The following is a 12,947-nucleotide window of genomic DNA, read 5'->3' as shown; positions in this document are numbered from 1 at the left end:
TATAAGGGATAAGTATTAAAATATCTATATTGAGTATACTTGAGTACTGGCATGGAAGGATATTTATATATTCTTCCCGAAGCTTCTCGAAGCTTCTAGAAGCTTATGTCATATGGAGCTATATTCAACTAAACACCCTATATGGACTGAGCAGCTGGTTTATAATACACGATGGAGGGGGTTACTTGCTCGCTCCTCCATATTGCCTGCTGTGAGAAGACTCGAGGCTGCAAAGATGAAGACACGCTAAGAGATGACATCCCCTGCATTGCCGTTCAGGAACCAAAGAAAGATGGGTAAAGACTTCCCATTGATCATTATGGACTAAATGAACTCTTTGCGTAGGCTATCAAAGTATATTATTTTTCCTTTCTGTAACTGAACCCTGGCAACCATTTTTAAATAGATAAAATACATTTATTTTTACATTTTTGAGGTCTTTTCATTCATGCGCCTTTACGTATTTGAAGAAAAATATATTTAAGAGTATATTTTTTAACATTTGGCGAGTCAGCTATTCGTGATTTTTTTTACATTTTTTTGTTGTTCCTTCACTTTGCATAAGGGGGGTCGAAGTTATCAAAGTCATAAGTATTTTAAGTATCTCCTGCAAAGGATCAGGAATCGACAATTTATAAAAATCACGCAGAACCTAGGAAATACGTATAAGTCAAGTAGCATGAATGTTTTTTTTTTGTTTAAATGAACTTTAAAGACTTTGTAAAGCCACAGAAGTTAACTTTTGACGTATTTTTGAGCAAGAAAGATAAAGTCAGTCCATAAGAAGTATTGGACGTGCTGAACAAGGTGAATCAAGTCTTACAGGATCATCCATCGGATCATCTGATCATTTCAGGTAAGAAAATGGATTTTATCTCTTCATATGTTAAGCAAAGTAAACTTCAGTTCACATATTCAGATATTTCTAATGTAGAGGAGCTTTGGTTACGCTTTTATGAGGAGTGTGAACTTGAGAATTCACGTATAGAATGTGTAAGGTCTTTTAATAGAGAGAAACAGAAAATCAGAAATGTCTGTCATTTAGTCTATGATTTTCACAAGTTAATCGTAGAAAAGTGTAAAAATGGTGGAAATAGACAACCTGAATTGTCAGGAGAGTCAGTGACAGAGAAATCCAGAGACTGCTTAGAACCTGAAATGTCAGTCAGTGATATTGTGAATTCTGACTGTAATGTTGGCTGTAATTTTGCAAATCAGAATTTTGATAATGGCGGCAGACATGTGCTACGTAATCAAGGTGATTTTCAGGACACTGGGAAAGAAGCAGGAAATGACGTAGAGAAGCCAGAAGGGGGAGGAGCCAGAGTGGGACACGTGCAGAAAAGACAAGTGGAGAGAGAAAATGGCGACGATCAGTTTCTAAAAATGGAACAGGCTAAGTTAGGGATTAAACTTAGAAAAAATTTAATGGACATATGCAAATTAATTCCCGCATATAATCCTAAAATACATGTTTGCAGAAATTCAGAGATATTTGAAAGTTCCATTGAGAAGTTAAATTTAACCAATAGTGAGACGAATCAGTTATTCCGTATGTGGATACCTCAGCATTTCTTTAGACAATTGGCATTAAAAAAATCTTCTGACAATGAGACATTTGATTGTTCAAATGATAATGATATCATAAGGCTGAAAATTCTCATCTTCTGTACAAGGAATGAATCTGATCCAAAATATGAGATGTTGAAGGAATTACAAATTGAACAGAATGAGAGTACATTCTCATTTATGTCCGTTTTTGAACGTTTGTATAGGGCGGTTATTCCAAATGTGAGATTGGATGGAATGATACGGTTATTCATCAAGAAATTTAATTTCCTTGATAATGCAGCCTGTGCGGTGGCAGTAAATAAAAAGTCCCTATTCGAATGTACGACATTTATTGATTTTGTTAGAAAAAGTCAATTAAAACAGAAATTAATTAATTCTGAAAAACCGACACGAAAAAGGGAGCGTTTTTGTGAAAAACCAACAGTGTCTCCCAGATCCAAATATTTCTGTGACAAGATGTATGAAATTCGCAGGAAACTTCATGTGAATTATAAGTCATACACCCCCCCTCTTTCCTTGTCACCTTCAATGAAAGAGAAAATTGTCACAAAATCTGATACCGATTATCTCAGACAAGCGATTTTTAAAAGCCCTGAAAGACAGAAACAGGTGTCTTGTGCAGATTCTCTCCCCTGGTCACTAGTGAAAGAAAAAAGGTCGTCCAGAGAATTTGACAGCCAGCGACAGCTGGGTGGTTTTTCAGAGAAAGATATTTTTTCTCATTTAAGGACAAAAATTGAGTTACAAAATAATTTCAATTCCAATCTTCTGGAAATCACTGTAATAAATCGAATCTTGCAAAAATTGAGGTTTGGTCTTTAGCTGGATAAAAGGGGATTTCTGGATAAATTAATTTTGCTATTTGATAATCATAATTTTTCATATACAGTGAATATATATATATATATATATATATATATATATATATATATATATATATATATATATATATATATATATATATATTAAAAGTAGTGATAGTAAATCAAGGTCATATTTTCATTTAGTAAAATGATAGTTTAATGTTATAAATAAATAATTTGATCTCTGTATATGAATAATAATATTTAAAATAAAACAATAAGAGAAAGTAACAGATTTCAAGTGTTTCATTTTTATCATAAATATGATAATAATTTTATTCTTTTATTTCCCTCAGAATTTATCAGTAAAGCAGATTGATGAAGTATTAACCTTTTATTTATACATTTGTTCTTGTCCTCAATCAGGTAACATATAAAGCACGATTAATTAATAATTATTATTTTCTCAGGTACCAATTGCCAGAGTATTATTGCTTTAACGTTTTCTTTATGAATATATATATCTTCTATAGAGTTATTAGAAATGTAATCTGAGCTTTGGAGTAGTAAAACTGCTTGCTGTTTTGGAATGGTGTTCCTTGCACGTAACCAGAGCATGTGACTTGGTACTAAAGCTAAAAATAAATGTTTGTTCCATGGTCATATGTACAGTATGTAATGCATTGGAATTTGTTTTTTTTTCGAGAAGTACTTCAAATTAGTAACATAATCTTTGAAATGCGCATAGAATAATTGGGAAAACAGGGATTTGTGTCCGTCAATGTTTTTATGTGAAAGTATATGTTAAAGAACCATGACAGTCTTGTGTGCATAGATGTGTCTATGAATGATTGATTGTCTGAGCAGCTGCAAATGTCAATGTTGAGTACTTTGGATCCAGAAAAAAAAAAAAGGGGAATTTTTATTTTAACTTCGAGGTTATAATATGTATGTATAATATTAGATAATAAGTTATAGTACATAAGTATAAATGAAGGAATTTATACCGGATATATATATCTTATTCTTAGACATTTCTTTAGTATAGAGATATTAGGATTTTTTTATTAAGGGTTTATTCTGAAGAGTTACATTCTAGAATAAGGTTATAACGTTTTGATTTTCTTATATCTTTTGTGTTAGTCACTTCTTTTATTGGTACATAGATTGAAAATCATTTTTCTTTTCAAATATGGAAGTGATATTTATAATATGGTCTTGAAGTTATGCAACACAAATTTTAATTTAATTTAATCTAAACATATTAATTTTTATAATATCATATTTCATGATATTGAAAGGGGGAGGTTTGGTCTCAATCACACACATTTATATTTGATAAATATATGTGTTTCCAGGATACTTTAATAATTAATATTTCAAGTACAAAGGAAGAATTGGGAATAAAAAATATATTTGAAGTATATCATAATGCATTTATATACTAAGAGAAGTGTATTATTTGCAAAGTTACATGACTTAATTATTTCTTATAGGTTACTGATAGGTATGGTAATCCTATAAGATACTGGTAACATTAAGGTTAAGGACATACGTGTTATATACATAGAAGGCCTTATTTCTATTTCAATTTTTATTTTTATTCCGATTTTCATTTTTCCTTTTATTCCTATTTTTTATATTAATTATTATTTAATATTCACATTTTTAATCAAAATCTTAAATTCTACAATTTTTATTTTTTTCTTCAGATTTTAAATATCTCAATTGAGAAAACACTTCAATATTTAGTTCAGTAATATCTAATATAAGAATATTACTTTATTAAATATGAATCATATTAAAAGGGAAAAGTTCCATTTTATTTTTTTTTTGGAAGAAAAGATACTTCCTTCATCAATATATACAATTGTTTATTTCCTGGTAATACATTATTTTTATATTAGTATGTTAACACAATAAGGATGAAATATTACTTATAGTTACACATTTTCTTATATAGTAGATTATTTAATAAATAATAGACAAATCAAATAAATTAAATTAGAGTAATAAAGATGGAAGATCGAGGTACATCTAGGTTTACCTTCCTATATTTACAAATAATATATATTATATTTTTAATCAATAATAATTTATAATGGGTATTATTGTGTTTTGATGGTATCATCCAGTCTTTTCTAAAAGGTTATTTGCTTTGGTTTATAATTTTACAAATGATCTAACTAAAAGCCACATTGTTGCCTTTCATATTTATAATATGATACATGTTATAGGTACACATTATATTATTTCATACTTTATATTATATTTTGGTTACATTCAACACATTGCCACCTATGGGTTTGGAAGGGTAATGCACCAATGACAAAAAAGGTCATTACAAGAAAATACTATTGTCTATACCATTATGCAGTATTTTATCATTCTGAGTATCAATTATATTAATACTTTTACGATAATAATAATGACATGGTATTATAGTATTAGAGTTATGATACGCTGTGACATTTATTAGTGATAGTTATTGCCATATTTGGTATTTAGATTAGGGAGTGAAATCTTCAATCAAGATTACAAAAGATAAAACGACTTTATATTTTTCCTAAAGTTAAAAGGGATTCTGCAAAAAGGTCCAAAAGGTAACGTCTCAAATAAGACTGTGTAACATGCAAAATACACTTACCGTGCTTGCATCTCAGAAACATAGTGCTCTTTTGTTTCAAGGATGGACAATGACACATGGTCTGTGCATTAAGACCTCCCTAAAGTTACTAAGAAGAGCAAGGACGTGTTAAAGTTAACCCCTGTCGTGCTGACCAAGAACGTCTTAACATCTGTTCCTGGGTTATTTGACAACAGGCAGCATGAAAGGTGACTAGTGTAAATTACACTGCACAGACATCAAAGACTTTTGCTATTCTTCTACACTCATGAACTGTGGTTTATCAACATTGGCTATGGACTTTGCAATAAAAAAATAAAGTTTATGGACTTTGATCTAACAATGATAAACGCAATATGGGACTGTATGAATTGGTAACCATTCATTTTTATCAAAGGATTTATTTCTAAGAGACTGTGTTTATGCCGGATTACATCGGAGATAAGAAGACATCAACTCAGAGGACATCATATGGTGACCGGATTTGGTTTTTGCATTTCTTTTTAGGTCTAGCGAAGTATAGTTTTATACATTTTTATATGATCAGTCACAGCCTGTCATAACAGGAATCAACATTATTATATTATTGAACTTACAACATGAATAATGCAAATTAATTATTATTCATCATTATTATTGATATTAATCCGTTATTGCCAAATAAGGAAAGAAGATTTGTTATTTTATTGATGTATTAATTAATTTTCGGGGTTATTTCACCCGCTTCAAGGGGGAATTGTAAAAACATTAAAATTAATACATCTAGTTATCAAATATTTTATAGAAGGACATATAAGTTCACAGTTCTGTTTATGTTGGAGGGCATAGTTTATTAATTAAGTTTTTATAAGGGATAAGTATTAAAATATCTATATTGAGTATACTTGAGTACTGGCATGGAAGGATATTTATATATTCTTCCCGAAGCTTCTCGAAGCTTCTAGAAGCTTATGTCATATGGAGCTATATTCAACTAAACACCCTATATGGACTGAGCAGCTGGTTTATAATACACGATGGAGGGGGTTACTTGCTCGCTCCTCCATATTGCCTGCTGTGAGAAGACTCGAGGCTGCAAAGATGAAGACACGCTAAGAGATGACATCCCCTGCATTGCCGTTCAGGAACCAAAGAAAGATGGGTAAAGACTTCCCATTGATCATTATGGACTAAATGAACTCTTTGCGTAGGCTATCAAAGTATATTATTTTTCCTTTCTGTAACTGAACCCTGGCAACCATTTTTAAATAGATAAAATACATTTATTTTTACATTTTTGAGGTCTTTTCATTCATGCGCCTTTACGTATTTGAAGAAAAATATATTTAAGAGTATATTTTTTAACAAGAACACATCAATTGGCCTAAAGAGAAATGAAGAAACATTTTGTGGACTGATGAGAAAAAAAATTGTTCTTTTTGGGTCCAAGGGCCGAACAGTTCATCAGACGATCCCCAAACTCTGAATTCAAGCCACCGTACACTCTGAAAACCATGAAGCCTGGTGGTGCAAGCTTCATGATATGGGCATGTTTCTCTTACTATGATGCCGGACCTATTTACTGCATACCAGGGATCATGGACCAGTTTGCATATATCAAAATACTTGAAGAGGTTATGTTGCCTTACGCTGAAGAGGAAATGCCCTTGAAATGGGTTTTTCAACAAGACAATGACCCTAAACACCAGTAATCGAGCAAAATCTTGGTTCCAGTCCAACAAAATTGAGGTTATTTAGTGGCCAGCCAAATCCCTTGACCTTAATCCGATAGAACACTTGTGGGGTGACATCAAGAATGCCGTTTCTGAGGCAAAGCCAACAAATGCAAATAAATTGTGGGATGTAGTCACAGCATTCTGGGCTGGAATAGCAGTTGACAGGTACCAGAGGTTGGTTGACTCTATGCAACATAGATATGAAGCAATTCTAAAAAACTGTGGTTACACAACTAAATATTAGGTTAGTGATTCACCGGAATGCTAAATCCTAAATAAAAGAGTATGTAAAGACAAATGTAGACACTACTTTTTTAACAGCCCATTGTTCATTTTTTTATATATTCTGTAAAGTAGTTAAAACTTATATAAATTTCACTGGATGTTTTGATTTAGAAAACAGTATTCAAAGTTCCCAATGCATGGAAATAAGAACTGTCGTAAGGATTTTGGGCTTAAGTCATGTTTTTGTACACACTGCTATTATTTTGAAATCAACTGTACATGAGAGAAGTCAGACGGGAAAAAACATTTTCATATTCAGTATTTGGGAATTGTATTGCACAGAAATCAAATCTTATTGCACATCACAATATTCAGAAAACAAATGTAAAGTGGCAGCAGGACAGGTCCTGGATCTGTAGGTGTCACCGATGTGGCAAACCTTAGTGATGTATGACCCGGAGAAGGAGGCTCCAGCACAAGGTGTTTTTTTTAATGGGACTGGATTTTTGGTCCAGGTTTTAGGAATAGCAACTACAGCTGGGTGGATCTGGCCGTTCCCTAACCTCCAGTTCCAGGATTTGGAACAAGGGATAAAATCCTGTATGGGAGTAGAGTTAAAAATACCTGTTTTAACTTGAGTCTGAAGGAAAGTGAGTTGACTTGTGATCCTGTGCAGACCTGGGTGTAGCTTTTTTTATTTTTTTTTTTTGTAAACAGTTGAGCCAGTACTGCTGGATTGACTATTTTGTTCGTTATGCCTTTGTGCCCAAGGGCTATTTTCTGTTTGTTTCTTCACGATTTAAGGACTACAATAAATCTTCTTGTTTTGCACCAAGCAGCTTCGTGACTGTGCCTACCTTAAGCTGCTGCCGTAGTGAGTATTACCTTATCGGAAGAAGCCATTTTCTTTTACAAACCTTTAATTGTCAAATGGTTAGGAAAAAAAATACCATCTATAGTCTATGACTAAGGGAATATAATTTACAGCACTAACTGCTTAATACTAAATGTATGCAAATACTAGTAAACATGTTTTATTGAAAAATAAACAGGAGCTACTATTCATGTCAATGTATCAATCATATGTATAAAATATTTCACATTTATAAACACAGTATAGCTTCATTTTAAAGACATTGTTCAATGAGTTTCTCTTCTGCTCGATATGATATCAAAGTGGATTGACCTCCATAACACGAAGTTTATGCATTTATATAATGATTCATTTTATTTTGGTATAAATAACCATCTAAGCCATTTTTGAAACTATGGTCAGCTTCAATTATGAAATGAGTAATTTCTTAAACCCTTCATGTCATCGACTGTACATGTGGGAAGTGCGTTTCTGCACCCTGCCCTACGTGTCCAGCTCTACGATCGCACTAACTCACAAGCAGAGCTGGCAAAATAATCAGCTGTCGTTAGCTATGAGACATAACTGACACCCTGCAGTAACACCCTCAATCGGTGCTAACACGGATCACAAAAGTTTAACCCCTCTAATGCCGCTGTAAATAGCCACAGCTACATCGATTGGCATAGCAGAGCAAGGGGGCTTCCTCTCTGCTGCGATCGACACAACTCGAATGTGATCATGTGTGGCTGATGGTCTTCTTGGTGACCTCTGGACGAATAATGGCAAGTGTGAACAGGTGCTAACCGCTACAACTATGTAAAATATAAACAAGGAGATACATCAGCACTCTGTAAGCGATAAGACATATAAGATTTTGCAAGCTTTCCCACCTACAAAGAATGAATGGGGTTGTAATTTTTATCGTAGGTACACTTTAACAGTGTTAAATAAACAGTGTTAATAATTAGCATTTTATTACATGACCTAAGTTTTTGATAACCTAGCAACCAGCAAAATTTCTGGTTCTCACAGACCTATTATTTTTTTCTTTAAGAAGCCCTCCTAATCTGCACTCATTAGCTGTATTAATTGCACCTGTTTGAACCCATTATGTGCATAGAAGACATCTGTCCGCACACTCAATCATGCTCCATCATCTCCACCATGACCAAGACCAAAGAACTGTTTAAGGACAATAGGCACAAAATTGTAGACCTGTACAAGCTGGGATGACATACAGGACAATAGGCAAGTAGCTTGGTGACAAGGCAACAACTGTTGGCACAATTATTAGAAAACAAAAAAACACAAGATGACAGTCAATCTTACTCAGTCTGGGGTTCCATGCAAGATCTCGCCTCGTGGGGTAAAGATGATTTTGAGAAAGGTCAAGAATCAGCCCAGAACTACATGGGAGGACCTGGTCAATGACCTGAAGAGAGCTGGGACTATAGTCTCAAAGATTACAGTCAGCATCACAGTAAGCAGTCATGGATTAAAATCCTGCAAGGTATCCAGGGTCTTCTTGCTCACGCCAGCACATGTCCAGGCCCATTTGAAGTTTGCCAGTGACAATCTGTATCAGCCAGAGGAGGCATGAGATCAGATAAGACCAAAAAAGAACATTCCATGTTTCCAAACCTCAACTATGAAGCATGGCGGTGGAAACATCATACTTTATTTTTCTGCAAAGGAGACAGGACAACCGCACCATTTTGAAGGGAGGATGGATGGGGTCATGTATCACAAGATTTTGGCTAACAACCTCCTTCCCTCAGTAAGAGTATTGAAGATGGGTTGTCACTGGGTCTTCCAGCATGAAGCATAACAATGACCCAAAACACTCAGCCACGGCAACTAAGATGTATTTCAAGGTCCTGGAGCGGCTTGGCCAGTCTGCAGACCTGAACCCAATAGAAAATCTTTGGAGGAAGCTGAAACAGAATGTTGCCCAGTGACAGCCCCAAAACCTGAAAACCTGTAGAAGTTTTATGGAGAAGTGGGCCAAAATCCTTGCTGCGGTGTGTTCAGACGTGGTCATGATCATTCAGGAAATGTCTGATCTATTTCTACCAAATATTAAGTTTTGTTTTTCTATTGTATCAAATACTTATGTCTAAAATGCAAAATAGTTAAAGATCATATAATGTAATTTTCTAGATTTTTTTTTATGTATTTTGTCTGTCACAGTTGAAGTGTACCTACAATAAAAATTACAGACCCCTCAATTCTTTTGCAGGTGGGAAAACTTGCCAAATCGCCAGTGTATCAAATACTTATTTTCCTCTGTGTATATGAAATTTAAACTGCATAATTGCTCCATCTAATATATTTAGAGAAATGAAGGTTCCTTTCTCAAAAACTGGACAATTCTTGTATGCCTATCAATCGTGGCAAGGTATCTTTCTTTGATGGGACCCTATATTAGCGTCATGCCTCTACTGGACTAAACGTCTACAATACATGTGCAGATAGGATCTAGCACTAATTAAAAACTAAATATGTTCATGTTTACTATAGCCGGGTTCAGATCGACCCACTTTATAACACTGTCACACTAGATAACTCTTTCAGTGAACTGTAAAAAACAAACAAACAAAAAAAAAAACAACAGTGGCAAAAGTTGCATGTAAATAAAAATGGTATAGCTAAAAATCTTGTCTGAACTCTGCTCCATCTATGGGAAAAATAAAAAGCTATACAGTCATATGAAAAAGTTTGGGCACCCCTATTAATGTTAACCTTTTTTCTTAATAACAATTTGGGGTTTTGCAGCAGCTATTTCAGTTTCATATATCTAATAACTGATGGACTGAGTAATATTTCTGGATAGAAATGAGGTTTATTGTACTAACAGAAAATGTGCAATCCGCACTTAAACAAAATTTAACCGGTGCAAAAGTATGGGCACCTCAACATAAAAGTGACATTAATATTTTGTAGATCCTCCTTTTACAAAAATAGCAGCCTCTTGTCGCTTCCTGTAGCTTTTAATGAGTTCCTGGATCCTGGATGAAGGTATATTTGACCATTCCTGTTTACAAAACAATTCCAGTTCAGTAAGGTTTGATGGTCGCCGAGCATGGACAGCCCGCTTCAAATCATCCCACAGATGTTCAATGATATTCAGGTCTGGGACTGGGATGGCCATTCCAGAACATTGTAATTGTTGCCTACATGAATGACTGATTAGATTTGGAGCGGTGTTTTGGATCATTGTCTTGCTGAAATATCCATCCCCTGCATAACTTCAACTTCATCACTGATTCATGCACATTATTGTCAAGAATCTGCTGATACTGAGTTGAATCCATGCGACCCTCAACTTTAACAAGATTCCCGGTGCCGGCATTGGCCACACAGCCCCAAAGCATGATGGAACCTCCACCAAATATTACTGTGGGTAGCAAGTGCTTTTCTTGGAATGCCGTGTTTTTTTGCCTCCATGCATAACGCCTTTTTGTATGACCAAACAACTCAATCTTTGTTTCATCAGTCCACAGGACCTTCTTCCAAAATGTAACTGGCTTGTCCAAATGTGCTTTTGCATACCTCAGGCGACTCTGTGGCGTGCTTGCAGAAACGGCTTCTTTCGCATCACTCTCCCATACAGCTTTTCCTTGTGCAACGTGCGCTGTATTGTTGACCTATGCACATTGACACCATCTGCAGCAAGATGAAGCTGCTGGTCTTTGGAGGTGGTCTGTAGATTGTCCTTGACTGTTCTCACTATTCTTCTTCTGCCTTTCTGATATTTTTCTTGGCCTTCCACTTCTGGGCTTAACAAGAACTGTACCTGTGTTCTTCCATTTCTTTACTATGTTCCTCACAGTGGAAACTGACAGTTTAAATCTCTGAGACAATTTTTTGTATCCTTCCCCTGAACAACTATGTTGAATAATCTTTGTTTTCAGATCATTTGAGAGTTGTTTTGAGGAGCCCATGATGCCACTCTTCATAGAAGATTCAAATAGGAGAACAACTTGCAAGTGGCCACCTTAACCCCTTCAGCCCCTGGGCACTTTCCGTTTTTGTTTTTTGCTCCCCTTCTTCCGAGAGGCGTAGCTTTTTTATTTTTCCATCAATCTTGCCATATGAGGGCTTGTTTTTTGTGGGACGAGTTGTACTTTTAAATGAAACCATAAGTTTTACCATATAGTGTACTGGAAAACGGCAAAAAAATTCCAAGTGCGGAAAAATTGCAAAAAAAGTGGGATTGTACAATAGTTTTTGGGATATTTTATTCACCGTGTTCACTATATGGTAAAACTGATGTGTGGGTATGATGCCTCAGGTCGGTGCGAGTTTGTAGACACCAAACATGTATAGGTTTACTTGTATCTAAGGGGTTAAAAAAAATTCACAAGCTTGTCCAAAAAACGTGGCGCACGTTTTGCGCCATTTTCCAAAACCCGTAGCGTTCTCATTTTTCAGGATCTGAGGCTCATTGATGGCTTATTTTTTTGCGTCTCGACCTGACGTTCTTAACGGTACCATTTTTGCGCAGATGCTACGTTTTGATCGCCTGTTATTGCATTTTGCTCAAAATTTGCGGCGACCAAAAAACGTAATTTTGGCGTTTGGAATTTTTTTGCCGCTACGCCGTTTACTGATCAGATTCATTGATTTTATATTTTGATAGATCGGGCATTTCTGAACGTGGCGATACCAAATATGTGTGTATTTTTTATTTTTTTAACCCTTTAATTTTCAATGGGGTGAAAGGGGGGTGATTTGAACTTTTAGGTTTTTTTATTTTTTTTAAATTTTTTAAAACTTTTTTTTTACTTTTTTTTTTATTTTACTAGTCCCCCTAGGGGGCTATTGCGATCAGCAATCCGATCGCTCGGCACTATCTGCAGATCTCAGCTACAGAGACAAAGACTACACCCATCACATTTTTGAAAATATTTTCTTTTCATGGGACAACTCTGTAGATATGACACTATAATACAATGTAAAGTAGTCAGTGTACAGCTTGTATAACAGTGTAAATATGGTGTGCCCTCTAAATAAATCAACACACAGCCATTAATGTCTAAACTACTGGCAACAAAAGTGAGTATACCTCTTAGTTAAAATGCCCAATTATCCATCTCCCTCCCCGATATCATTTGACTCAATAGTGTTACAAGGTCTCAGGTGTCAGT

The 12,947-nt window shown here is 34.8% G+C and overlaps 1 protein-coding gene across 1 annotated transcript in view; it reads left to right on the top strand.

Annotated features, from left to right (window-relative positions):
• The window catches only part of LOC142312008 (uncharacterized), a 222,180-nt gene that overhangs the window by 20,736 nt on the left and 188,497 nt on the right, over window positions 1-12,947 (top strand).

The sequence above is a fragment of the Anomaloglossus baeobatrachus genome, chromosome 5, assembly GCF_048569485.1.
Source record: "Anomaloglossus baeobatrachus isolate aAnoBae1 chromosome 5, aAnoBae1.hap1, whole genome shotgun sequence".
Taxonomy (NCBI): domain Eukaryota; kingdom Metazoa; phylum Chordata; class Amphibia; order Anura; family Aromobatidae; genus Anomaloglossus; species Anomaloglossus baeobatrachus.
This window is presented reverse-complemented; position numbering and strand designations above follow the sequence as displayed.